Here is a 25,116-nt window from a genome sequence, read left to right on the forward strand (position 1 = left end):
AAGAAAATTTAAAGTTTTAGGTTTTCCTGAAATCTAGACTTTTCTTTACAACCCAGATGCAAATTAATAACCACTACAATATTTCAGCTTATCTCTGGGTGGTTAATTATATCAAGCACAGGCTTACACTTGAACATGCTGCTCTTGTTGAACATGTCACATCCTCTGCAGGTGGTTGTGGCTGAAAGTTGGTACTTTCTGGGTAGCATTTTTCTTTCCCTTTGACTGCTAACATTTCTGCTCAATCTGTTAACTATCCTGGCATTGAATAGTAAATATATGAAGGGATAATACTAGATCTTATTCCATACACTATTTAATTTCTTTTACCAAGCTTTTCATCATTGTCTCTCTCTCTCTTTTTTAATTTCCTTCTTTTATTCTCTGAAAGGATTTGGTGGCCCTAAGGCTTGTGAGTTCACAGTCAGCTTTAGGATGAATCCTGCTTCTTCTGGAATGTGTCCAGAACCTCTTAGTGTTTTACTTTGATGGCTGGTAATGTTGCATATGTCTAAAATGTGTTTAGCTTTTTGGAGGTGTCAAAGAGCATATTCAAGACAATACCAGAAACTATCAATCAGACCTATGAGGAAGATTCATGTTACAACAAGTGATACTGATACATTACTGCCTGGAACTTAGTAGTCTCAAATAAATATTTGTTGACTGCATAATGGTGGCTATATATGTACATATGAGAGTGATTGACCACTATTTTATTTTCCCAATTTTAATAATAATAGCCAACTGAGGGCTTACTCGTACAAGACCCTAGCCTATTAATAAGTACTTAAAGTGCTGTGAGGAGCCCTGGTGGCACAGTGATTAAGTCGCTTGGCTGCTAACTGAAAGGTTAGGAACCCTATGAGATAGTTCTACTCTGTCCTATAGGTTCACTGTGAGCTGGGATCAACTTGAGGGCAACAGGTTATATGTTTTAACTTATTTAACCCTCACAACAACCAAATGAAGTAGGTGTTATCATTTTTCCCATTACTTGATGAAGCAGAGAGAGATTAAGTAATTTACCTCAGGTTACAAGTGGTAGAACTGGGATTCAATCCAGGCAATCTGGCTCCAGAGCCCATCCATTTAACCCCAGCATGCACACAAAGAACTCTAGAGACATGAAATCAATATTTTTAAGGAAAAAAAAAAAGAAGCGTATGTTATAATATAATATTGTCCAGAGAACCGTCCCATGTTGGCAAATATTTCAAAATATGTTCTGTAGTGTGGCATTTGTTAAGTAACTAGTCTCAGGATAGACTGTTAAACATAGGCATGTATACTGAGGAATTGACCTCTTTTCGGAAAATCCTTTGTTAAGAAACCTCTATTTAAGTGATTGATTTTGTAATTTGCATTAACACAGATTTGCAAAACAAATGGGGTTAATTTTCAGGTGTTACAACTCTCTGTGAATTGGTAGCTTTTCCTTGATGTAGCAAATATCTTGATCACAGAGACCAACCTTTCAAATGACATCCCTGCCATTCTAGTAGGGGAGCTGTACTTTATAAAGCTAATAAGATGTGATTACATCAGAGGTCCTATTGCAAAAAATAATAATAACAAAAAATTTATGTTGTAGAGAGCTGTGGAGCATTTCACAAATGTCTGTACTCACACATACAGAGAATTCTAAGCTATCATATGAAACATATTGAAAAAGATGATGAGAAATAATCTCATCGCATATTTTAACAAAGTGACCAAAAAAGCATTCCACCTTTGATTGTATCATCCAGCCTTTGTGGCTTATTTTTAGATACTGTATAGGCCCTTATGGAATGTATTTTAAATCCTATACAGTGAAACCTGTGACAGCTGGAACTCGACAGAACTGCCTTGTTTTTCCAGGTCTAGTAAGGTTTTCACCGTTGATAGCATGTAGTCTTACCACTTTTTTTTATCACTCATTTTACTGGAAAAGATTTGGGTTTTCCTTTTCTGACAGGTTTCTACTTTACACAGGTTCTGGCTTTTGCAGGTTCTACTGTATTCATTTCTTATTGCCACTATACCAAAATTAACATCACTTTATTGGATTAAAGCCACACAAATTTGTTATCGTACAGTTTTGGAGGTCTAAATTCCAAAATCAGTCTCATTGAGCTAAAGTCAAGGTGACCACAGGGCTTGTTCCTTCTGGAAGCTCCAGAAGAGAATTTGTTTTTTACCTTCTGGAGACTGCTGGCATTCCTTGGCTTGTGGCCACATAAGTCCAATCGCTGTTTCCATCACATTGCCTTCTCTCACTTTGAGTTTCTTGCCTCTCTCTGGTAAGGACCCTTGTGATTACATTGGACCCACCAGGATAATCCAGGATATTCTCCCTATCTCAAGATCTTTAATTTAATCATATCCGCAAAGTCCCTTTTGTCATGTAGGTATTGTATTCATAGGTTCTAGGGACTGGAAAATGGATATCTTTGGGGGATCATTATTTAACCTATCATAAATCCTAGTTTACTTTTTTTTTTGTATTTTATTTCACTCTATTCTGATTTATTTTATTTCCCTATTTTCGTTTATTAAATAGTATTATTGCCAGCAACATAGAACAGGTTTTTTTTTAAATGCAAATTAATTAATTTATTAAATCATTCACCTGTGCGTAATTGTCATGATCAGGTAAGTTTAATGGACTTCCTCCATTTTAGTTTACTGTCTAGTCCTCCTTGTAGGAGCCCTGGTGGTGCAGTGATAAAGAGTTTGGCTGCTAACCAAAGAGTCAGCAGTTTGAATCCATCAGTCACTCCTTGGAAATCTAATGGGGCATTTCTACTCCTGTAGGGCGCTATGAGTTAGAATTGACTCATGGCACTGGGTTTGGGTTGTTTTTGGATTCCTCCTTATAATCATTTTCTATAGCCAAAAACTGGATGAATAGACCTTTCTATAAATTTTAAAACAGTATAAAGCATTTATCTTTAGTTGTTTGGCATCCATCTCTCCTTTTTAGAGGCCTCATGTTTTTACACTTATTCAATTTTAACAAGACTTTACAGTTAAATGATTTCAAATATGTACGAGAAAGTAATGTCTTTAAAAGCTGCCAGAGAGACAGTATAGAAAGCTTCAGAGCTGAATAAAAATGCAAATTTAAAGAAAAAAAAAAAAACAGATCCAATAAATACATGGCCAAAATGACAGAATGGTGGGAAGCTTTGGGACTATTGCAGACCTAGGTAGCTAGTCGAGGAAGGAGGAATGGCTGACGCATTATGAGCTCTGCACATCAGGGATGTGGTGTCTCTATGCTCACACTGTCTGCAGGTCCATAAAGAAACCTTAATACCATTTTTTTTTGCTCATGAACTACACAGGAAAAGAGCAAGTAGTTTTGTTTATTCACAACGGAACATCCTATGCCAATGAGTAATGAATGCTTCACAAAGGTACATTATGCTACAGATTGAGAGCAAAATACCTGCTTTTTTACCTTGGCAAGAAAGAAATTTTTATGAAAATAAAGGAGTTTGTGGTTTTTACATAATCTTCTGGTGCTAAATGGGTTTTGATTTGTTTTGGAATTTGTTGTGAATTCTAAGGTATCTTCCTGGAGAGAATAAAAGGATGTGTTTATAATTACCAAGAAGTGGGAGAGAAAGAATGCTTGACAAATGAACAAGTATTATGAGGGTGACTTTCTATCCACTGGCCTGAGAAATGAATAGTTGGTCCAGACGTTCAGAAGCAGCAAGATCTCAGCAAAATTCAGTACATGTGGAGGTAGGGTCAGAAATAGTTGAATAATGCATATGATTATGTGCTCTGGGCTTGAAGTTCAAGCATGTGATAGCACACACTTTGAATGAAGAGTCGAGGCTTTGATTAAATGAATAATCTTTTGATGCTTCTGCATCTATTTTCTCACTATAATCTTTTTAAAAATTCACTCAAAAAGAATTTATTGAGTACTAGTCATGTGTCAGACACTCTGCTATGTCTAAGTCAATAAAAGCACAAGCCTGAGTTTCTGGGGCTTTATAAGTCCATCAGAAAAAGGTGGACATATAAACAAATATGTGATGTTTGGGGTTAAGATGCTGGGTTGAAGCTACATCATATAATATCTTTCCTTCCTCAACACCTCACAAGATAGAAAAATGTAGACTGTAACTACGAGAAGAAAATCGTTGACAGCAACCAAATAAGAAAATGAGCATAAACTAATCCAATAACTTTGAAAACTTGTACCCCTGGAAAGAATCAAGCTTTTGGAATGGACGAGGGAGGTTTGATAAGGCCATAAACAATACAGATAGTCCCAAAAAGTACTGAATTTGGGGTCCTCACTAATATTTCCAAAGCAGGGGAGAAGCAAATAAGTGGGAATCCATTACTTTTTTATTCTTCTTACGGGAGAGTAATAAAAAAAAAATAGCAGCTGGGAAGAAGGAGTGGCATTAGGAGGCTGAGCTGGGCTGGATCTTTCTTAAGAAAATGAAGGCTCTGTAGCCATTCAATTGGAGGAATAATTCAAAGAACAAGGTACCCTCTGACTTGAGTAGATAGAGTAAGTTCTAGTATAGTACACTTAACAAAGTCTTAGAGAAGATAAAGCCCCAATATTTCCCTTCCAGGCTACAAAACTATGGATAGGACAAGAACTACTCAGCCCTGAAAGTTACTAATGTGTAGCTGGGATTGAGAACTAATGGTCTAAGTGAAAGAAAATGCAACCCATAAAATAAAAACTCAACCGAGATAGTCATCTCATAGATATGAGAACTCAGAGAAATTCTGCCCTTCCTAAATGGCACTGGGTTAAATAAAATAAAGTAGCCAAGAAGAAGAAGTTTTGGAAAATCTTCTCATCTGTTCCATTAACATGCAGAATTACTAAGTGGCAGTCTGCAAATTAACTGACCTGTGTACTTCAGAAAGATCATGGTCATGAAAGACAAAGTAAGGGTCTGTTACAGGTTAAAGAAGGCTAAACTGACACAGCAACTCAAAGCAAGGAATGGCCCTGGATAAATCCTGGACCAGAAAAAGGACATGAGTGGGACAGTTGGTAAAATCTGAATATGTTCTGAATTTTAAACAAAACGAAACAAAACAAAAAACACATAACTTGGTCATTGAGTTGATTCCAACTCATTGCCACCCTATAGGACTGAGTATAGCTGCCCCATGGGGTTTCCCAGGCTGTAAATCTTACACTGTCACATTTTTCTCCTATTCTGGAGATTACACAATTCTAATTAATGATAATTGTCCGATTTTGATAATTGCACTGTATTTATGTAATAGAATGCCCCCTTTTTAGGAAATGCACATTGAAGAATATAAAAAGGTATTACGTCTGTAACTTACTCTCAAGCATTTCAGGACCAAAAAGAAAAAAAAAAAAAACTAGTTAAACGAAATGGTAAAGCAAGTGTGGTAAAACATAATATTTGAGGACTCTAAATACGGGGTAAATGGGAAGTCTTTGTACTGTTTGCATATTTTCCTTAGGTTGAAATCATGTCAAAATTTTTTAAAAAATAAAAAATAAGAACAAGAAGTGAATGTTAAACCCATGACAATATAAAATTAATAATATAATTAGCAAAAATAGAAAAAAAAGTGAGAGAGAGAGAGAGAACCCGTTGCCATCAAGTCAGTTCTGACTCATTGTGATCTTATAGGATAGAGTAAAACTACCCCATGGAGATTCCAAGGAGCGCCTGGTGGATTCAAACTGCCGACCTTTTGGTTAGCAGCTGTAGCACTTAACCACTATGCCACCAGAGTTTCCAAAAATAGAAAGGTAGAACGAAAAGATAGATAGAAGTATAAGGTGTTAATGTCTTCATCTTCCATAAAAAAAGCAGGAGGTTAATTAAGACTGTCTGAAATTTAAATGTATATTGGGGGGAAAGCCTGAGTCCAACATCTTAATGCTTTGTGTAAGCTTATTCAGAAAACTTGGAAAACTCTTTTAAATAATAGTATCTCTTATTGTGAGGAACAATTTACTTGAAGGTAATCAGTTACTTCATTTTCTTTTTCTTCTTTTAAATCACATAAATAATATCTATAATATGATCTTGTTTTAATAAAATATCAGTCAACCTGCATTCCTCATCCTACCAATATATATGCTTAGCAAAATGGCTTGGATGAAAATTGTCCAATAGTAACAGAGTTTATTTCTGGGGGATAAAATTTTGAGGTTTTTTTTTTTTTTACTTTCATTTTCCAGTTTTTAGCACTGTTTGAATTATTTACAATAAGCAGAATTTATTTTTTACATGAAAGTGGTTTTCTTTTAAAAAATAAAGTACATTGATCAAAATTTTAAAAGTGATGAGTTGTGCATAGAGGGAATATAGATGCTTATTACTCTATATTTACCATATTTAAAAGAAGTTAATTAATAATACATTAATATAATACAATATAATTGTGTCGAAACTGCTTTGGAAGTATATCTAGTGTGCAGTGAGATGACATACCAAGAAGTGGTCAGCTCTATCTGGATGACAGTCTCTGAGCTAAGCCCTGGGAGATGTAACAGGTGGATGGAGAGAGGAGGACATGGAAAGGCAGAAGGAACACTGTGAGCAAAGGCAGTTCTCTTCAGGTAGCCCGGTACATCGTCAGTGGGCTGGTGCAGAGTGTGGGGAGTGGAAGGGGGAAGAGGTCGGGTCGGTTGAGGCTGGGAAGGAGGTGCAAAGCAACAGGTCAGAATAGGAAATTAGGAACAGACCTCTGAAGGGCGTAGTATGCCCTGTTGAAGGGTACTGACTTTATCTCATAGGCTGGTGGTTTAATATTGGGCTTTCCAAGATGAATCCAGCAGCTACAGACACCTCCAGGAGGTAGAGGAGGAAGAGTGGGATTCAGGTAGAGAAGAAAGCAGGGTTTCAATGCCCAACCCAGCTTCAACAGGAGCAACACTGGATTTATCTGCCTGAAATATTGAGTCAACATGCTCCAGGATCCATACATACCCCTCATAGTTGTGGCCTTTAAGCTCTTGAGGCAATTAAGACAGCATTTGACTTGACGTCTCTCAGAATATATTACTGGACAGATTTCGTTTCTTGTGCCACATTTTCACAGGGCCAAGTCAGACAGAGAAAGAGGCTTTCACAAACACTTTGGAAGTGTAACATGACAATAATATCCCATGTCAATTCCATTTCCCTCCTATCAAACTATTTCAGCCACTCACATCAAAATGAAGAGGAGAGACCCTGCTTGTGTGGTGGAGAGAAAATGAGGAGAGAGTGGTAGAGGGGACATTCTGATGATTCAGGACTTTGCTTTTTGTCCTGAGAGGTTTGATATTCAAAATATGCAACTATCAGACACCTTATTGCCCCTTGGTTAAAAATAAAATAAATATGTACATCAGATATAGGAAAACATATGTCCTTCATTTTTCTTCAATTATTTTGGGACAAAAGGAACACAAGAAATCAAATTTGCTGACTTCTGGTCACTCAAAGCTATTCTGACTTGGGACTCTGGTACGGTGTGGGAAAAAGGTAGCAGATTTGGCTTTTCTCTCTGACTTTATATCTATTCTAATTTAGGATTGAATGCCAGAAAGATTATTGGCATTATTACTCAAGATTATCTTGACACCTCCCTTACCTTCTCCACCCTAATATGTGAGAACCACCTTTGAGATGACAAACGAAAAGCCAAGAGAGATAGTTTAGCAGAGAAGAAACAAGACTAGATTTGAATTTTAGAATCATTATACTGGCAGAAATTAGGAAAGGTCCTGTATCTTATGGAAGTGATTCTAGAGGCACAAAGCAGCAGATTGTGCAACAAGGTGATGAGGGCTTGAGATGGAGAAGCTTCTCCAGAAATATTTGTGAAATGAATGAATGAATGGAGGGTGATGAATGAGGGCCTCAAGTGAGGCGGTAGTAATGGGAAAGGAGCAAGGCTACAAGGTATATTTAAAGAGGCAGGCTACAAGGGTACACATACTGAATATTGAGAGAAACACAAAGGAGAAATCCTGGGTAACCCCTGGTTTCGGGCTGGGACCACATGGTGCACCTTGATTGTGATGATTAATTTGATGTGTCAACTTGGCTAGGCTATAATATTCAGTTGTTTGGTCAAACACTAGTCTAGAGGCTGAATGTATGCTGTGATTACATGTGATTAAATCTGTTGGCCTTAAGTAGATTACACTTCATAATTCAGAAAGGCCTCAACTCATCAGCTGAAGGCCTTAAAAGGGGAGTTACCCTAGGGTGTGTTCTGTCACCAGAGTATAAGTAGACATTTTGCCAGAACTCCCTCACTCTTCCCTTTTCCTGTCGCCTAATCTATGGATTTGGGATACAAACCAGCAGGAGTCTCCAGATGGTCACCTAACCTAGATTTTGGACTTGCCAGTCCTCACAATCGAATGAGACAATTCTTTAAAATAAATCAATTTCTCTCTCTGCATAGATATATATATAGATAGATATAGATCCATATATAGAGTAAAACCTGTGAAAACTGGAACCCATGTAAGGTAGAAACCTATCAGAGAAGGAAAACTCAAATATTTTTCACTAAGAGAAAGTGATAGAAAACTGATAAGCTATGCCCTGTCAAAGGCAGAAAACTTTAGAGACAGGAAAAACAAGGTAGTCGCATCAAGTTCTGGCTCTCACAGGTTTCACCGTGCACACACACACACACACACACACGCACTCAAACATACACACAGAAGTAGGGAGAGAAAGAGTCTCTGAATGGTGCAAACAGTTAAGCACTCAGCTACTAACCAAAAGCTTGAACCCACCCAGAGATGCCTCGGAACACAGGCTTGGCAATCTGTTTCTGAAAGGTCACAGCCTCTATAGGGTACAATTCTACTCTGCACATAGGGTCGCTATGAGTGGGAACTGACCTGACAGCAACTAACAGCTATATATATACACACACACATATAACTGTACTGTTTGTCTGGAGAACCCTGCATAAGAAAATGTTACTATCCATTTTTTTTTTTTTAAGATAGGGAAATAGAGGCGGATGAGAAGGGCAAGATATAAATTTTGTTTTGGATACACTACGTTTGAAAAAGGCATGGAACATCCAGGTAGAGATGTTCCATAGATTACGGAGAGAAAATTGAGGGGCCTTGTAGTCTGTAAAGAAAGGTCTAGGACTCACAACTTAGAGGGGGTAATTAAAAGAAGTCATAGGGAAAGAAATTGCTCAGGGATAGTGTGTAATGAGAAGGAGGTGGAAAGAATCCTGAGGATACCAATTTTAATGAGAAATCAGAGAATGAGGAGTCAACAAAAGAGACTAAGCAGTAATGATCAGAGAAGCAGCATATTCTACTTCACCTTGTCAGTGTATCTTTGTGTATGTGTCTGTCATTTCTTCCGTACTATGTCTCTTAAGGAAACACTGATGGTGTAGTGGTTAAGAGCTTGGCTGGTAACCAAAAATTTGGCAGTTCGAATCCACCAGGTACTCCTTGGAAACAATAAAGGGCAGTTCTACTCTGTCCTATAGGGTCACTATGAGTGGGAATCAACTTGGTGGCAATGGGTTTGCTTTTTCCTTTTTTTTTTATATTCCTTAAGGAGAGGAGTCGTTTCAGATTTTATTCTGAAAACCTAAAACAATGCAGAAAGCAGATTAATAAATGTTTGTTGCGTAAGTGAATATGTCTTTTCATTATATACACATTTTAATGACTCTTGAAGTTATTTCTCTGTGTATTTGGAGGATGTTCATATTTATAACTAGTAAAGTTATCCATTTTTATAGAACATTTCAGGAAATATAATTACCATTCTTACATAATTATGGCCAGTGAAACAGCCTAACAGGGCTGAATTTTGGGAATATTGGTCAAAACAGTAGGGCCAATCACTTGAGACAGCATGTACACAATACCAAATAATGCTTACTGATTTTTTTTCTTTTCTGCTTTTATAAACCACCAGGTTACCAGGGTATCTCACCAATAACTTGACTACAGATGCAAAATACTCCTGTAGAGAATAATAAAAAATATAGTATTTTCTTCCGTAAAGGTGTTTAACATTCTGCACCACTCTTATAAATTAATTTGCAGTTAAAGTAATAGTGTTTCTACATAAGTATTTTGCATTGATATGAAGGCAGATATAATATTCTGGATAATCCTTTTATAGTGTTCTTACCGTTTCTAGCTAAAAACTATCTAGCTGCCATGAGTTGCCTGCAAGGGTGACTTCAGAAGCACTTGAAGGGGCCTCTAATCCCTCAGATGCAGTCCTTACCTGCTCTCTGACTCTTCTGATTTCTTTATCCTGTGAAAGGATCATTACATGAGGATTAAAATCCAAACACCCATTTGAGAGAAGGCATAACAACTAGATTTTTAAATGACAAGTTATACACTAATGTGAAATTTGGAAAATGAAATAAGCTTACATTTCAGCCTTGTTTTTGGAAAAATTGGTTAGCTCTTATGGTATAACTAACCCTTCTCAATTTTACAGAAAACTATACTAGCTTGATCAATTTTTACAGCTTTCAGCAACTGATTCTGTAAATCCCAAAGAACATCACAGTCATTAAACTGCAAGCTCTTTGATGATAGGAGAAAAAATACACACCCATTGCCGCTGAGCTGATTCTGACTCATAGCGACCCTATAGGACAGAGTAGAACTGCCCCATAGGGTTTCCAAGGATGTAGTCTTTAAGGAAATACACTGCCACATCTTTCTCCCTTGGAGCAGCTGGTGGGTTCAAACCTCCAACCCGTCAATTAGCAGCCGAGTGCTTAACCACTGCACAACTGGCTCCTTTGGGGACAGGAACTGCATCTTAATCACTGTATATCCCTCCCTTCTCACCTGGAACTATCCCAGGGACTTACATAGAGAGGAGAAAGGGGGAAGCAGATAAACACATCTCTGCCATGAAGGGGTTAAGGTGGAGAGTAGGAGGTGGGTAAAGGCAAAGGAGTCCAGAAACATCAAAAATAAATGACCCATAAAAATATGAAATATAATGGTGAAGGCAAAAGAAAGGTCATTTTCTTTCTTTGGAGACCCTGGTGGTGTGGTGGTTAAGAGCTAAGGCTGCTGACCAAAAGGTTGGCAGTTTGAATCCACCAGGTGCTCCTTGGAAACTCTATGGGCAGCTCTACTCTGTCCTGTAGCATCGCTATGAGTCGGAATCAACTCGATCGCGAGGGGTTTGGGTTTTGTTTGTTTTGGTTTATACTTCCTGGGAATGAGGCTTTGTTGCAGCCATCGTGTTTTGTTACAGAACTTAGGAGATGGGCAGACATTGAAGGGAGAAGCGCCAGGGGGCCCTAAACCTCATGCTAAGTTTATGCATGATGTTTTGGAGACCAAAATAACATCTCTCTGGAGTCCCTTAGAGGAAATTGATAGAACTAAAAGTACATGTTCATTACTCAGGGAAATTAATCCATCATGGCAATTAGTATACTCTTTTGCAAAATAAGGTGTAAATACCAACTGAAGGAAGTTATAAGAACAAGTGATTTTAGGAAGCATTGTGAGATTGTCGTTTCACAAAGAAAACAGAATATTCAATTAAAAAAAATGCACTTCCCAAAGTGTAGAAAGAAAATATTTGAACCAGGCCAGGGTTTTTTCCCCCATCAAAAAATGACCTCATGTAACCAAATCCCACTGAACATTTGAAAACTGCTTTATCACTTTTATTGCACTAAACGTGGATAATGTAAGAGTATACTTCTCAAATGAGGACTAAGTCATCTCAATAAATCCTAAAACAAAGTAATATTTCAAATACCTAAAGCTGAATTTAAATATATAAACTAGCATTTCATTTAAAGGAAAAATTCAAAGGGCTAATATTAAAATGTGAATGTGACTTTACATCTTAACGTATATGAATTTTAAAATAACGTCTATTACATATTTATCTTCTTGAAGCTTCAAATATCGTGTGCCTGCAGTTTGAGTCACCACTAGGTGGCAATATATTTGCTTCCAAACCAAACCCGTTGCCATTGAGTCGACTCAGAGCGACCCTATAGGACAGAGTAGAACTGCCCCATAGAGTTTCCAAGGAGCACCTGGTGGATCCGAACTGCCCACCTTTTCGGTTAGCAGCCGTAGGACTTAACCACTACACCACCAGAGTATGCCCAAAAATGGGACGAGTGGGCAGATGGTACTATTATTGCATATCAATATGCAATAGAGCTATAAAAGACTTTTCTTACACTAATTCAAATTTTTACAAGCAAAATATTAGAATATAAAAAAATTTTTTATTAGAATATAGTTATGTAAATTTCATATTTGCATTTTAGAACAAATAGCAAATAGAGCTTTTTCCCCTAGCATAAGAGTATGCTTAAACATTAACGTTTACATTGCACGAATTTTAACAATGTCTACAAACCATGTATTTTTTGGCTTTTATTCAGGAACTGAGTAATACAGACTAGAACTTGTTTTGGTGAAACACTTTTTGGGAACTTTCTTGCCTGGTGTCCTTATACATGTTTAACGCTGTGGGATAAAGGGTCAAAGAAAATGCTGAGATCAAGTTCTGAATATCACCTACCCCTGGTTTCTTAATTTTTTTATTGCCTATAAATTTTTAATATACATACAGAAAAGTTCACCTCTAAGTATACAGCTTGATGAATTTTCACAAATTTAGTAGATCTGTTCATTGATCCTGTATCAAAAAATAGAAAATTACCAGCAGGATAAAAAAAAAAAAAAAAACCCTCATGCTCCCTCAAGTCACTATCCACACCCCCACAAGGGTAACCACTATCCTGGTTTCTAACAACAAAGTTCAGTTTCTCTTGTTTTTATACTTTACATAAATAGAATCACACAATGTTTTCTTTTGTGTTTGTCTTCCTTTGCTTAACATCATGGCTGTAAGAGTCATCAACATTATTACCTCTAATTGTAGGCCATTCATTCCTATATTTGTATGAAGTTATTACATTTTTTCTAGTCAGCTGCTGGTGGTCTTTTGTGTAGTTCTAGTTTGAAGATATTATGAAAAGTGCTGCTATAAACATTCTAGTGTACATCTTTTGGTGGGTATATTTATGCATTTCTGTTGGATGTATATTTAGGAATGGAATCGTGGATCATAGAATATGCATTCAGCTTTGGTCTGATACTGCCAAACTGCTTTCATAAGTGATTATACCCCACCTTAATCTTTTAACCAACCACTTAGGTTTGTTATCTACGTGGACTTTCCTTATTTACTACATCCCCGGTCCAACCCTAGGTTGTTGTGTTGTTAAAGCTGTTGTCTAGTTGATTCCCGCTCATAGTGATTCTGGGTGGCACGAATGTTGAAGTGCTCAACTACTAGCCGAAAGTTTGGCAATTTGTAACCCACCGAGAGGCACCTTGGAAGATAGGCCCGATGACCTGCTTCAAAAAATTTCATAGCCTTTGAAAATCCTATGGAGCAAATATGGGCACCTTAGCCAATCATAGCTATAAAAAAAAAAAAAAACCCTATTATTTGAGGCCAAATATTCTATAGGGTCGCTTTGAGTCGGAATCAACTCGAGGCACTGGGTTTGGTTTTGGTTTTGGTTATTTAAGACCAAAGTAAAGCCTTATAAAGTAAAGACATGACATGATTTACTTCATTGTTGTTATTAGCTGCTGTCTAATTGGCTCCCAACTCACGGCAACCCCATGCACAAAGGAATAAAACGCTGCTCGGTCCTGCATCATTCCCATGATCCATTGCTGGTCAGACCGTTGTGTTCCCTAAGGTTTTTCATTCACTAATTTTCGTTTGGTGGTTGTGAGGATGGCGGAGGACTGGGCAGTGTTTTGTTCTGTTGTACATAGGGTCGCTATAAGTTGGAACTGACCCGACACCACCTAACAACAACGACACTTTTCAGAAGGAGATTGTCAGGCCTTTCTTAGCTTGGAAGCCCCTGTTCAGCACATAGCATAGCAACACAAAATCTCCTCAGGCTGTATATGAGGTGAATTGGCCGGTCTCCTACCGGGAAGATGAGAACCCTGCCACTGAATCACCACTATCCTTATGTATCTACCCCAAAAGGAATGATTTTTGCCTCCATTTCTTATCTAAAGCGAATGGGTATAGCACGTCTAAAGAAAAGGTGATTGCCTTTACCACTACTCTTAGCGTACATTATGTTTTCTCCACATTTTTTTCGCAGGAATTTCAGGTATTAGTATCTTCATCGTATGCATGAGGAAACTGTCAGAGAAGTTATGTGACTGCCCAAGGTGGCATAGCTACTGTGGGGTAGTGCAGGGATTCGATTCGGTCTTTTCTGACTCCAAAGCTCAACATCTTCCACTCCGCCAAGCAGCTCATAGCACTATGCCACCCGGTGACTACTTTCCATGCTGCAGGATGTAATATCAGACCCTCTCACACATAAACCAAACCAGTTACCCTTGAGCTGATTCCGACTCATAGCAACCCTATAAGAAGCTGACTGCCACATCACTCTCCCTCATAGCAGCTGGTAGGTTCTGCAGACCTTTCAATTAGCAGCTGAGGGCTTTAACCACTGCACCATCAGGACTCGTCTCCCACACGTAGAATTAATTGTGAGACTCTTTATGGGTTGATTCTGCCCTGTCAGTTCAGAGTGATTGCTTTCTGACAAAGCATTTTCCATGTGACTCGCATTAATTAAAAACACAAGGAATCTGAAAAAGCATTTGAAATATTACCCTATCTTTTCTCCATATTAATACATTTGTGGAGATGTTTTACTCTACATGCAGACACAGAAACAAGACTGTTACATTTCATTTTTTGTGTTTTTAGTACACAGAAAATTTCATATTTTGCAAATATCACAAGTGCAAATGCTAATTGTGGTTTAGAAATCTCTTCCTCTACTTGAGAAAATATGAACAAAGCCAATTGCGATCTGCGACGATGACAAAGAGGGCTGTTCTCCCTTTGCTAGTGCATGCAAGCTCCATATTGGCTTACGACTGGTATCACTAGTCACAAACACCTCTTCCAGGTGGCCTTTCTATTTCTTCTATTGCAGTTTCATCATTTTGCTCAAAATAGACTGTTTCTTTTATTCTTGCTGTATTCTAAGCTGCCCATATTTTAAATGTTTCTTCTGTACATTGGCTGCACTTCATCTCATCATACAGCTATTGCCCAAATGTCTATCCTTTGCACACATCAACCTTGTGGCGTTCGTTGAGGCAAATAGCATAAGTAGATCCAACCTCAAGACTCTGGCTTCATTCCATGACCTCTGAGTTGGTGATCCTCTCTTGCTACTTGGTGTTAATTATGACTTTAAATAATGTTGGTGAGATGTTCAAAGAATTAGATATGATTAATATAAGGGGTCCAAATTGCTCATGGATATAAAATAGGTTATGCAGTGTCTTTATTATATAGGCCTTTACTTTGGTCTGAAATAATCTTTTACTTTTTTTCTTTATCATAATTAAGAAATTATGCTGAAAGGGCACATTTGCTCAAAGAATGAATAGAAATAATTCACTGTGCTGTCATTCCCGTCAAAGAGTAAATCTTTGCCCTTGAAGAGGTCTCCACTGAGTACCGTATGTGCTGTCCTTGGCCCTGTGCAAGGACACCATTGTCAGCAACGATAGGATGAAAGGACAGGAGAAATGCATATTAAATTCTCAGGACACTGGGAAATGTAGTAAATTCAGTAATTCAGGATTAAGATTCAAAATTATTCGAGAAGCCTGGAATACTGTGTCAAAATAAAAGGGGCCATTTTTAAAAAAGAAAACAGGGAGAATTGTATATTTAAAAATAAAGGATTGGTTGTACATGTAGAACACATGAAGCCCTCACCGGGAAGGAATCCTTATAAAATCTGGAGGATTTAGTTCACCTGGAGTTAAGTAATAGCCAAAAATATGATGCAAGTCCCATCTCCTTCCATTTTTATTAAGAATAGCTACCCTTGTCAAGTGATTACTATATATCTGGTGTCTTACTAGGCACTTTTACATGCTATCTGCAGAAGATAAAGCAAACCACTTCAAGTGGTAAATCCTTTGCCTAAAACTAGGAGAATAATATATAAGAATAAAATAAAGAACTGTGGATGTTCATTAATGTTTTCTTTGACTAACTAGTTGCAACCAGTCACTGATGAGTCAATTCTGACTCATGGTGACCCCATGTATGTCATGATTTTGGCAGTCTTAGTCAATTTGTGCTAACATTTTTTCACAAGTATCTGATTTTTCAGTGGTTTATATTGGTGATGAAACATTCCTAATACTTAAAAAAAAAAAAAAAAAAAAAACTTTATACCCCATTAATTAGTCGCTACAGATATAGTCAGGGGATTTTTTTCCTACAAAAAAAAAAAAAAAGTTTATTTTTTTAAATACAGAAGTTCTTTGTCAAGCATTTAATTGAAACCCCTAGGTTATGTACTTTAAGGCATAAAAGAGATGATTTTAATTTGGAAATTTTGTTGATAGCTATTACCTATCAGCTCCCTCATCTATAAAAGAAACTAGCCATTGTCTCTCAAGGTTTAAGGGTGGCTAGAACTGCACCTGACGAGAGTAACAGCTTGAGCTTGCTTCAAAATATACTCCAAGGTAGTTAAATAAATTTATCCATGGAACCCTGGAAAGACTCATTCAACCAAAGCTGGGACCACTCTTGGTCAGGAATGGTATAGAAGTGACTCATATCTCGGGTCTCAGATTATATGTATTGAGTTCTACTGTCTGAGAAAGGCTGAGATTCATTGATTCCTTGTTTCTGGCCCATTTTGTAACATGATTAAATGTTAGTCACTTATGTTCCACATATTAATACTGTTACAGTTTCTATTCATACGTATTGATCTAACACAACAGAAGTGGAGTCTATTCATAGACCCAGTGGCATATTTGAGCACTTGGGTGAAATGGGGATGGTACAGTTATAAAATATGAAAAGGAATGAATTCTTAGCGTAAGAAGCTTAATAATTCAGTAAATTTTTGAAGGCATGTCTTGTACTCTTATTCAAGGGAATGGGATTTTTGTATGCCTCTTACGAACAGTATGGAGATGGCCCTAGGGTCTAGTTAAATTTGAACCATCTTTGGACAGTTTCTAAAATATTTTTACAAAGCAACTAAAATTATCCAAAATTGATTTTCTGCAGTGTAACATGGACACCTATGAGAAGTAAGACCGGAAATAAATTTTTATTGAATTATATATATACTCCTTGGATATTCTAAAATCGCATTCAGTAACTGTACCCTCTTTCTAGAATATATAGATAAGAAGGATCACAATTCCCACCTCTATGGAATCTAAAATGATCTCCCATAAAGGAACAGCAAGTGAAAGTTAAAGAGGGCTGCAGGTCAAAGATTAAGTCCACCTCTAGTTCAGGACACCAGGACGAACAATAGCTAGACATCTACCATGGTGCGTTTGAAACTACACTGAGGCAAGGCAGTTTGAGTCAGGGAACCTTGAGAACAGAAGCAGTTTACAAGTTTCTAGACATGTAGAGAACATTTTAAAAGACCATTTAAAAGAGCACAGTATTCTATGAGCACTCTGTTCTCCCTTACAAAAGAGGCACAAATTCATTTTATTTTCCCACCTGAGCTGCACACTAAAAAAAGTTTTCTATTTCTTGGAAACTTCACATCATGTCCACTGTAAATTTTTAATTTTTTTGGTTTGTCATTACTTTTTCTTACTTTAAATGTAAATATTTAAAAGTCTTTGCACACAAATCTCAGGCTTGAAAACAGTGACATCTTTAGTTAGGTCAATTTCTACCTATTTTTGGAACCTCTTTTGTTTTGAAAAATGTGGCTACAAAATTTGTGATGTTGAGATTTTTGGAGTTATGTGGGAATGGAGCTTTTTTTTTTTTCTTTTGAGATGCACATACACCTCATTTATAGAAACAAATAATTTTTTACTTTCTCTTAGCGAATTGTATATTTTGGCATCAGGGAACCAAAATCTCTTGGGAAAACATTAAACATCATGTAGCTCAATTACTCTTATATTGAAATTACAGCATTTTTGCTAAATAGCTATCTTGTCTGGCTCAATACTTCAGTGAAGGAAATACATTTCCTTTTGAGATGGTATATTTTTTCTTTGGAAAGTCTGACCTATTAAAAAGCTCTATTAGTAAGCAAAATCTCTCTCTGAAAAAAAAACTGGGGACCCTGATAAAACAGTGTGAATTCTCTTCCCCTTTCTTAAAGTGTTTGCACATTGCTATCATGACCTTATGGCCTCTCTACCCCACCCATATGACTTGAAATCTCACTTTGAGTCATCTCCGTTTCTTCCAAACACCTACAGGTCTTTTAACTGAATATGGTTCTGAATTCTTTCACCATCTTGATTCTTTTCCTCTGCTCATGCTTATTGATATTTGTTACAATTAATGTGTCATCTATACCTGATCACAATTGTTTAGGAGTATTTCACCCATTACTCCATTTAAGAAATCATTAATATCACATGCAAGTAAAATTTTGCTGAAGATTATTCAAAAGTGGCTGCAGCAGTGTATAAACAGGGAACTGCCAGAATCTCAAGCTTGATTCAGAAGAGGACTTGGAAACAAGGACATAACTGCTGATGTCAGACGGATCCTGGCTGAAAGCAGAGAATATCAGAAGGATGTTTACCTGTGTTTTATTGACTATGCAAAGCCATTCGACTGTGTGGATCATAACAAATTATGGATAACATTGCGAAGAATGGGAATTCCAGAACACTGAATAGTACTCATGAGGAACCAGTACGTAGATCAAGAGGCAGTCTTTCAAACAGAAAAAGGGGATACTGCATGGTTTAAAGTCAGGAAAGATGTGCATCAGAGTTGTATCCTTTCACCATACGCATTCAGTCTGTATCCGAGAAGCTGAACTATATGGAGAAGAATGGGGCATCAGGATTGGAGGTAGATTCATTAACAACCTGTGTTATGCAAGTGACACAACCTTGCTTGCTGAAAGTGAGGAGGACTTGAAGCACTTGCTGATGAAGATCAAAGACCACAGCCTTCAGTATGGACTACACCTCAACATAAAACAAAAATCTTCTCAAATGGACCAATAAGCAGCATCATGATAAACAGAGAAAAGACTGAAGTAATCAAGGATTTTGTTTTACTTGGATCCGCTGTCGACATCCATGAAGCAGCAGTCAAGAATCAGAAGACACATTGCATTGGGCAAATCTGCTGCAAAAGACTTCCTTAAAGTGTTGAAAGCAAAGATGTCACTTTAAAAACTAAGGTGCACGTGACCCAAGCCATGGTGTTTTCTATTGCCTCGTATGCACGTAAAAGCTGGATGATGAATAAGGAAGATAGAAGAAGAATAGACACCTTTGAATTATGATGAAGAATATTGAATATATCATGGTCTGCCAAAAGAACAAACAAATCTGTCTTGGAAGAAATACAACCAGAATGCTCCTTAGAGGCAAAGATTGTGAGACTACATCTCACATGCTTTGGACATGTTATCAGGAGGGATCAGGCCCTGGAGAAGGACATCATGCTTGGTAAAGTTCAGGGTCAGCAAAGAAGAGGGAGACTCTCAACAAGATGGACTGACACAGTGGCTGCAACAATGGGCTCAAGCATAACAAAGATTGTGAGGATGGCACAGGACCGGGCAAAGTATAGTTCTGTCAAACACAGGGTCAATATGAGTCAGAATGGATCCATCATCACCTGACAACAACATTTCATCCACAACAAATTAGAAAGGAACGACTGCTTTCCTGGATCTAGTTGTACAGCCTAAGATACAACTAGGCTTTTTAGTGACCACAGTTATTGCTGTCATGCATTGTGCTCACTGTTTACTAAGGCCCAGCTCATCTTCTACTTGTGAAGTATATGAGAGAAAATCCGTCACAAATTACTGTTCGACAGACAATTTGTGGACTATTAAATAAACTTTTGTATTTCATGTAATTTAAAAGTTATCATGTCCACATTTAAGGTTTACCAGTTGCCGTTGAGGTGGTTCCAATTCATGGCAACCCCATATGTGTCTGAGTAGAATTGTATTCTATAGGGTTTTTAATGGCTGATTTTTCAGAAGTGGATCAACAGGACTTTCTTCCAAGGTGCATCTGGGTGAACTCGAACCTCCAACTTTTCGTTCAGCAGCTAAGCACATTGACTATTTGCGTTACCCAAGGACTTCTATATTTAAGGTTGGGATCACAGAAAAAAGAATTTACCTTGCATTTGTTGTTCTTTTAACTTTCATTACTTAGAATCTGATTCTCTGTGGTGGGTTAGAAACTTCTTAAGAAATTCTAAAATGAGTTCACTGAAATACAAATAAAAAATACTATACATTTGAAAGAGTACCTTTGGCTAGATATATATGCCTAGTTTGGACTAAGGTTATATATCTTCTTTGAGATTTCTATCAAGTGCAAGTTTTCAGGAATGTTTATTTCTTTTGCATTCTATGCTTTACTTTAGGACTCATGTAAAGACAGCCCCCAAAGCACTGAATGCCAGAAGGTAAATGCAACTTTCAAAGTTTTAGTACTAGTTCTTTCTCATCCTGCATCCTAACTGACCAAAAATGTATGGGATTTTTTATTTGTTTGGTTTTACACATATATATATATAATTAAAAAAAAAACAACAAAAAAACCATTGCCATCAAGTCGATTTTGACTCATAGAGACCTTATAGGACAGAGTAGAACTGCACTATAGGGTTTCCAAGGAGCGGCTGGTGGATTTGAACTACCAAACTTTTGGTTAGCAGCCTAGCTCTTAACCACTGTACCACCATGGTTCCTTATGTATAATTACAGATCTCTTATTCAAATCTTATTTAATTTCTCTTTTATTTGTGCTATTAATTATCTAAGTGCTCAAATAAAAACAACCATTTATGTTCATGTATGCTTATTTGGTCTACATATTCAACCAAAATAAAATGAATATTTAAAAAAAAGTCAGATGATTAAGTAAAGGGAGTTATTTTGGGTAGTCGTGATTCTTCCAGGATTTTTAATTTGTCAGGTGGTTTCAGCATTTGAACTTACCTGGAACATTATCTATATTGGCTCAAAAATACCAAGAGCCATTAAACATTAAAGCACAATTTCAAATCACATAGTATTACTCTGGTCCACTGGAGTCAACAGCAGCTGGCAAACAATATAGCATATATAAATCATTATCATTAGTAAGAAGGCCCGATCAGGTATCAATCTTTAATCTGAAGGTCAGATCAGAGAAAAGACTTGCTAAATAATGCGTATTTACAGGGATCATTTGAAAATTACAAATAATAGACAATTGCAAGATGAGTTTTATATATAACATGCACATATCCTTCTTTAAAGCCACATGTAAGTAATAAATGTCATTCGTAACAACCCTGAAATACATACCTATGTCCTCGTGTACAACGTTATCTACTAGACATCTCTGAGATACCCAAAGTATCATGTGCTATATTGACACATTTTCTCTTAAACTAGTGATTTACTCTTTAACCAGATTTCACAGCTGTTAGTGTTCATGTCAGGAGCTCTGGTGGCACAGTGGTTAAGCGCATGGCTGCTAACCAGAAGGTCGGGGGTTTGAGCCCACCAGGAGGTGCATTGGAGAAAGACGTGGCAGTCTGCTGTAAAAACTACAGCCTTGGAAATCCTGTGGAGCAGTTCTACCTTGTCCTATAGTGTCACTATGAGTTGGAATCAACTCAACAGCAATGGGTTAGTAGTGTTCATGTGAAAGCTGATCCCAAAGAATCTGGCTCCAAAATCTCTTATCCACTATGCTCACCCAATAAACAAACAGTTCACATATCCAGGTACACTACATTGGTTATTCCATACCCAACAGATGCTTAGATTTCTAAATATTTATTTTAGAGTAAGCGTATGGTATATTGTAAACTCCTGAGGTCATGGGCCATGTTTGATTGTTATTTTTATCCCCATAAACAGACTTGCAAGTCTGTGTTGGCAAAGGATATGCTTTTGCAATATTATAAATTAGAATCAAAGAACCATAAAATTTTGAACTAAAGAAGTCTCTGGAAATGGTATCATTATCTGTTAGTATAAAAAACCATCCCAAAACTTAGTAGCTTTCCAATATCCACTCAGGGTTCTGCTGGGCAGTTCTGAACTGAGCTGGGCTTGGCTAATTTCATTTAGACTACTTATGTGTCTGCAGCTAGTTAGCAAGTTGGACAGGTTGCATATGATCTCACTTACATATCTAGTTCTGTGCTGGCTGTTGACTAGGTCAGTGAATGTGGGGTGACTGGCTGACATGTCTTTCATCCTCCAGCAGGTCAAGTGCAGCTCAAATAAGCAAGCCCTTGTCAAGTTTCCTTGTTTTGCATTTCCTATTGTCTTACTGGCCAAAGTAGTGGTCAAGCTCAGAGTCAGTATAGGAAAAGCCATCCAAGGGCAGGAATACAGGGAGTCTTGAACAAATTAAAGGTCATTAGGTTGGCAGTTGAAATCCACCAAGTGCTCCTTGGAAACCTATGGGGCAGTTCTCTATCCTTTAGGGTTGCTATGAGTCAGAATTGACTCCACGGCAATGGGTTTTTTTTTCTAACTCCTCCAATCCTCCACAGAAATGCTGTGTTCCTACCTAACTGCTTTCACACCTGAGGAAATTAAGACCCAGGGAGGGAAAGCGACACCAGCGAGGCCACATGGCTAACTGGGACATTGTCTCCAACCAAAAATATATGATGCCTTAAGCACATTTAAGTACCAAATCAATTTGAACAGTGTCTCTTCCATGAACTAAATTTTATTTTGGGATAATTACTCTACTATGCTAGTTGAAGTTAAATTTACTCAAATTGATCATGTCATCCCATGAAATTGCTGTGAGTAAAGGCTGTTATATTTGTCTGATACGGTTTGATGAATATGCACAAACTTTAAAACAATGGAAGAGGAGGACTTTTATACTTACATGGAAGTATTGGACGTGATGTTTCTCTTGTGAAATTTTTCACCCCTGACATTATTCTAAATGATTTTTCCTTTAAATCCCCTGGGCCGTGAAAAACATGCAAAGAAAAAATATATTGAATGAAAACATATCATTAGGGAATACAGTTATAAAACAATACCTCATCAAAAGCAGAAATAGCCTGAATAAGCCTAAAATTAGGGCCAAGGTACATAACTGTTGTTGTTATGTGCTGTCGAGTAGACTCACAGAGACCCCACTATGACAGAGTAGAACCGTCCCGTAGGGTTTTCATGGCTGTAGTTGTTATGAAAACAGATCTCCAGGTCTTTCTCCTGCAGAACCACTGGGTGGGTTCAGGCCACCAATATTTCCATTAGCAGCCTAGCACTTAACCTTTGCACCACCAGGGCTTCTTAAGGTACATAGTAGGTGCTCATTAATCTTATTTATTTTTATTGTTTTCCTGACTATATTGTGACTATTATAACAGAAATTTGAATCCTGGTTAAAAAAAAATATATGATTTTCATGATTTTGTCAATCTCATATTATTTCGCATTTATGTAGTCATCCATTAATAACCAAGCCCTTTCATTATTTTTACTTACTCATAACTATATGCTTTTCTTTCATATTTAATATTTGAGTTCTTTTTTGAGATGACTGGATTGTGGACTTTCTCCATTTCTTGTCTTCTCTTTTACTAATATGAACTGAGTTTTAATGTTTAGCCAAGGGATTTCTAAAATATGAAATAGATATTATACCAAAACTCCCTACTAACTTCTTTAATAATCCCATTAAACCTTGAGCTTATCTACAGTCATTTCCTACTTTTGTCTATTTGTCTCCATTTAGGGTAGATTAGAAAGAGAAATTCTTTACCTGGCTCTCTGTTGTGGTTGCTTGTGTATATTGTAATGTTTTTAGGTAGCAATGTTCTCATGTTAATGAGATAACAAAGGAGAGTCAGGAAAGCTTATTCAACCCCACATCTCTCCCAGTGTCTTCTCCATCTATGACACAAGAAAGCCAATTAAAATCCAATTACATGAATTAAAAAAAAAAAAAACTATGTTATCTATGAAATATTTTCATCTTTATTTGGGAAATATACTTTATAGTCAGTTTTCTATTATTTATGCTAATGTACTGAATATGTCTGCCCTGGATAATCCACAATAGCCCTAAACCCCCAAATCCTTTATCTAGCTTTTTAATATGTTTTATAACATATATTCTGATTCACCTTTCAACTTATTAACTATATCCTGCCATAAAAATCATCATTTATGAAATAATTGGTCAAAAAAGCATTATGGATGACATGGGAGAAGCGAGATTATAGCAGGTTATTTGTAGTAGTGATTTGTGGTAACAAAACAACTCAAAATAACAGTGGCTTGAACAATATAAAAATGTACTTTTCTCTCATATAAAAATGTGAAATAAGTGTTTCAGGGCTAATATGGTATTCTACTGTGTCAGAGACTCAAGCACTTATACCGTACATAGTCTTGCTCTTCAGTCCAAGATGAATAGACCTATAATCCAAGAAGAATAATGATGGAAGGAAGCAAGAAGAAGAGGGTAAAGGTGTCATGTACACTACATCAAAGAAGATTCTTGAAGGCTGCTACATACGTCTTTCAGCTCATTAGTCAGAACTCAGTCTGACAAATGAGCTTTCATGGGCACTGCAGGATTGCTAAAGAGGCTTGGAAAATAAACTCTATTCTGATCAGCCTAGTCCCTAGCTAAGAATTATTGCATTATGGAAGAACATGAGAACAGATAAGGGGGCCAACTAGCAATCACTGCCATAATCCATACCTTTTGCACCCAAATATCTGTGCATATATTTCTTCCCACATGTAGAACATACTCACTTCCTGCACAAGAAAAGGACCCAAAGCTCATCAAGCCACTGTATCCAGTTCAAAGTCCAGATTTTGTGGTGATGTATAGTTTTCTCTATCTGGCTGTGATTTCTTATATTCCAGTTACTAAAATTAAAAAGTAGGTTATCTGTCTCCACATGCTCAATATGCAATGGAGCATGTGCATGTTACTATCTTATTACCATTTAGCTCCAAGTTCGTTTCTCTTGTCTGCTCTGTGAAAATGGATCTGGGCCCTTTAGATCTCCTTGTTTTGCTAGCTGGCAC

Source organism: Loxodonta africana, chromosome 23, assembly GCF_030014295.1.
Source record: "Loxodonta africana isolate mLoxAfr1 chromosome 23, mLoxAfr1.hap2, whole genome shotgun sequence".
In the NCBI taxonomy this organism is placed as follows: Eukaryota; Metazoa; Chordata; class Mammalia; order Proboscidea; family Elephantidae; genus Loxodonta; species Loxodonta africana.